General features: G+C 37.0%; 1 non-coding gene across 1 annotated transcript; it reads right to left on the bottom strand.

Moving 5' to 3' along the window:
• Positions 1–4,193: 4,193 nt before the first annotated feature.
• LOC111560336 lies at positions 4,194–4,299 on the bottom strand. The gene has a single exon (XR_002742082.1). It is a non-coding gene; the product is annotated as a U6 spliceosomal RNA (small nuclear RNA).
• Positions 4,300–5,129: the final 830 nt, after the last annotated feature.

Consider the following 5,129-nt stretch of genomic DNA (forward strand, 5'->3'; position numbering starts at 1 on the left):
GCCTCCAAAGAATTAATTAATTTCACAAAACCCAAAAAGTAAAGAACAAGATAAATTATTAAACTTAACATTATAACACTTTGCACTGCTGTGGAATTAAATATTTATTGATTTTGTTAGTGTGGAAGTTTGGGTTCATATTTCCACAAGTGACAAAGAGCTTAAAGCTTATCCCTTTAAGAACAAGGCATAAATTGGAGGGAATTATAATATTAAAATTTCATAGAAAGAATATTCTTGTGACTTTACAAATTATGGTTTACACTTTCAAAGTTGAAACAAATCACAGAAAATAGTCTACCCAGTGTCCTTCACAATTCATATGCCCCTGTTCTGTCTCTCATTCATTCAAAAATGTTTGTTTTTTCCAAGAAGCAGCACACTGCAAAGAATCTCAAGGGAAAATAAGTCACTGAGAAGGAAATTATCCATGGCATAAAGTAGCAGAGATTGTGTCCTTAGATATCATTATTTTTCTGAGGCCCATCAATGAGAATATGTGATATCTGTCTCAAAGTCTATGAGTACATATATGTATGCTTGTGTGTGTGTGTGTGCGTGTGTGTGTGTGTATCTGTGAGTTTATGTTCGTGCATTGGTGGGTGTACAAAGGAGAGAGAAAGAATAAAAAAATTCCTTTGTATGAAGGGAGAATAAAATGTAACTTGAGCACTTTATTTAATTTTTGATGACTTTTTTTGACTCTCTTCTATCAGGAGTCAAGCTCCTAAAGAGAAGACTCAATCTGTTATGTCACTGCTGTAGACCCAATGAAAAGAACAATACCTGTGAAATATTAGGTATTTTATAAATATTTGTCTAGATAATGAAATAAATGAATAGGGAACAGTCTACACTGAAATGTAGTTTAAGCTAAGCACAGAAGAACAAATGATATATAATTGCTGGAGAAAAGAGTGTAGCAGTTATATTTGGCAAGATTAGAAAAGGCACATTCTTTATTGAATGAAATTTACATAACAAAAATGGTCTTTTTAATCACCTTCGAGTGTACAATCCAGTGGCCTTTAGGACATTCACAGTGTTATGCAAGCATCACCAGTATCTAATTCCAGAACACTTTCATGACTGCAAACAGAAACCTTGTACCAGTAAGCAGTTGTTACCATCGTCCCTTCCCCCTATGCCCTGGCAACCACTCATCTGCTTTCTGTCTCTGTGAATTGCCTATTTTGGACATTTAAAATAAATGTAACTTCACAATGTGTAGGGTTTTTGTGGAAACTAATAGAAGTTCACACTGTCAGGGGAATACTAATCAAGAGAAAAAGACCTGAATCTCAGTAAAGGAGCTTTGTGGTGCATTAACTTGTGCTGACCCAACACTGTATGTCCCAGCCCTGCCATGATCTTGAATACAACACCTCAAGTTTCGCAGGATAGGTCTCTCATGACAAAGGGGGCACAACAGATCATATTCTCAAAGAAGTGTGATTTTTCTCCTGACCTGTTTGGCAGATCTTTGAAGGACGTATCAGTACATCATTTTTATGACTGATAAGTTGATTCTCACAGAGTTTGCCAGATCGTTCACTCCTTTTTTAAAAGTAGTTGGTTAACCTTCTTGAGCACAACTGCCCCCCAATATTATTTCTTTTTGTTTAACCACACCATTGGGGCATAACGTCCTTGATCTGCTATGGAGATACGATTATGATTCTCAAACATTTCTTCTCAAGTGGTCCCCCAGCAAGTACCCCTAGGCCCCTAGGGCAATAAAAGAATGTTTTATGGGAAGTGGAGTTGCAAAGGTCTACTTGTCTTGTGGCCTGTCAGACATACTTCTGTTCATAAGTCCCCTTAAGAAATCATTTCTTTTCAAGCTGAACTTGTCAGCGTTCCTCTTTGGTCTTATGGCTTTTTGGGGTCTTTGTAGGTTATTTTACGTATGCCTCCCTTTCATGGAACACAATGTTATATTCGTTTCAGGTGCACTGTATAGTGATTTGATATTCAACTCTTACTACAATAAGTGTGGTCACCATCTGTCACCATACTCTTCACTACTTTTATGGAGGGACAGGGTTTTGGAGTTTCCCACTCCATTGGTTTTGCTGAAGTCACACATAAAAATTTTATTGCTTCTATTTTCAGTTGAATTTTATTTCCAAAGATTTAGAACATACTGACTTTTCAATATTTCTGAACATTATCACAAAATAGATTAGATGAGGAAATGGTGGCAATGCTTGTTTTCAAAACCCAGGTGATTTGTTAATGTGTGAAGCAGCCTAGAAGGAGGTAAATAGGGAGTGAAACGGTTAGTGATGAGCTAGAAAATATATGTGCTCCGTGTCATGAATTTCAAATCCACTGAACAAATTACTTAGGGACTAAAAATATAAAGAAATAGGCTGAATTTTGTCCATGGATCACCAAATTTTTACTCTAGATTATTGTCAACCTGGCTAAAATTTCCCAATGACATTTGTAGTGTAGATATCATGTATAATCTTTTAATATGACTCACTTACAATGATTTTTCTCATTCTAAGTGTAGGTTGTGACAATTTAAAGCATAGTTTACATGTGACACTATTAAAAATTATGGGTTTTTTTTCAGTTTAGTTATTTCGAAAGAGGGAGAGCATGAGTGGGAAAGGGGTAGAGAGAGAGGGAGAGACAGAATCCCAAGCAGGCTCTGCATGTTAGCATGAACCCTGACACAGGGCTCAAACTGAAAAACCATGAAATCATGACCTGAACCGAAATCAAGAGTTGGGCCGACTGAGCCACCCAGGCACCCCATAAAAATGTTTTATATTATATACAGGTTAATTTGACAATAACATGTCTATTCAGTCCATGTCATCTGTCTGGTTATAATAAATACATATATTATTTCTTTAAAAATATAGTTCATCTATTTTGATCACAGACTTCTGTTGATTTAGAGAAATTGGGGAGTTCTTTTCACAAAGCAATTATTTAAAGTTACCGTCGCTAAATTGTGTCTGGTTCAAGAACTCTGATTAAGAAAAGTACTTTCTTTGTACTTTCTTAAAAAAAAAAAAAGACTTTATTTTCAGAGCAATTTTATCTCAACAGCCACACTGAGTGGAAAGTACAGTATTTCTATATACCTCCTTCCCCACACACTCACAGCCTACCCCATTGTCAGCATCCCCCACCAGAGAGTTACATTTGCTTACAATCAATAAACCAATAGTAACACATCATTATCACTCAAAGTCCATAGTTTACCTTAGACTTCACTCTTGGTGTTTTATGTCTTATGGGTTTTGATTAATGTATAATGACATGTATCAAACATTATAGTATCATAGACAATAGTTTCATTGTCCTAAAAGTCTTCCATGTTCCACATATTTATCCCTTCCTCCCCCTATACTCTGGCAACCACTGATCTTTTTCACCATCTCCATAGTTTTGCCTTTTCCAGAATGTCATATAGTTAGTATCATGCAGTTTGCAGCCTTTCGGATTATTTTCCTTCACTTTGTAATACGTCTTTAAGGTTTTCCCATGTTTTTTCAAGGTTTAACAGCTTTTTTTTAGTACTGAATAATATTTCATTGTCTGGATGGGCCACAGTTTATTTATCCTTCACTTACTGAAGGACATCTTGGTTGCTTCCAAGTTCTGGCAATTATAAATAAAGCTATTATAAACATTCATGTGCAAATTTTTGCGTGGGCATAAGTTTTCTAGTCATTTGGGTAAACACCAAGGAGCACAACTGCTGGGTCATATGATAGGGACATCTTTAGTTTTGTTCAAAACTGCTAAACAGTCTTCCAAAGTAGTTGTACCATTTTGCATTCCCACCAGCATGAATGTTGTATTTTCTCTGTTGCTCCACATCCATGCCAGCATTTGATGTTATCAATGTTTTGGATTACGTGTAATGGGAACAACCTTATTGTTGCTTTAATTTGCAATTCTTTTTTTTTTGCAATGTTTATTTATTTTTGAGAGACAGAGACAGAGCATGAGTGGAGGAGGGGCAAAGAGAGAGGGAGACACAGAATCCGAAGCAGGCTCCAGGCTCTGAGCTGTTGGCACAGAGCCAGATGCGGGCTTGAACCCACAAACCATGAGATCATGACCTGAGCTGAAGTCAGACACTTAACTAACTGAGCCACCCAGGCGTCACATAATTTGCAATACTTTGAAGAATGATGTCGAAGACCTTTTCATATACTTGTTTGAAAAATATGGAATGTGTCACAAACTTACGTGTGCACATGCTCAGAGGATATGGTAATCTTCCCTGTACCATTCCAATTTTAGTATATGTATTTCCAAAGTGAGCATTGTCCTTTCTTTTGACCCCCAGGGTAAAGGATGTAATAGACATACAATAATGAAATGAATTGGAATGTGCCACTCATGGAACTATCGTATCTATTTCCATAAAATATAAATAAGATTAGAGCTGTGGATGCAGAAAAGGAGCAAGAAGCATCTGGGCATATGAAAGAGAAAAAGTAGTAGAAAGGAAATGTACTTTCAGGCAGACCACAAAGGCACCGCAGGTTCAGTGTGCACAGACAAAAACAGGGCAGATTTTGCAGAGGAAATAAAAAAATGGACGGGAGCATTATTAGAACTTAGTTTTAGACACGTAGCAAGTGTTCTCCCAATATCTGATTCTTTCACATTTTCCTCCAGTCAGGCCCTGTTTACACAGAGTTGAGAAAATTCTATTTTAGGGGCACCTGGGTGGCTCAGTGGGTTAAGCCTCCGATTTCTGCTCACGTCATGATCTCTCAGTTTGTGAGTTCGAGCCCTGTGTCAGGCTCTGTGCTGACAGCTCAGAGCCTGAAGCCTGCTTCAGATTCTGTGTCTCCCCCCCTCTCTCTGCCCCTCCCGTGCTCATGCTCTGTCTTTCTCTGTCTCTCAATAATAAATAAACGTTAAATTTTTTTTTAATAAAATAAAATTTAATTTTAAAGTGTGGGAAAAGAATGTGACCCCACACTTATAAAAAAAATCAAATTGCTTAGGGAAGGAATATTATTTTAAGCTCAAAACTGGACACCTATATTTTAAGATGCCTCAGATTCCATCAGTGTACTAGACTCTGTTTTGGTGCTGGAAAAATTTTTTTAATGGAACAGACCATATGAGTGAAATCGCGTGGT

The sequence above is a fragment of the Felis catus genome, chromosome B1 (genome assembly GCF_018350175.1).
Source record: "Felis catus isolate Fca126 chromosome B1, F.catus_Fca126_mat1.0, whole genome shotgun sequence".
Lineage (NCBI taxonomy): Eukaryota > Metazoa > Chordata > Mammalia > Carnivora > Felidae > Felis > Felis catus.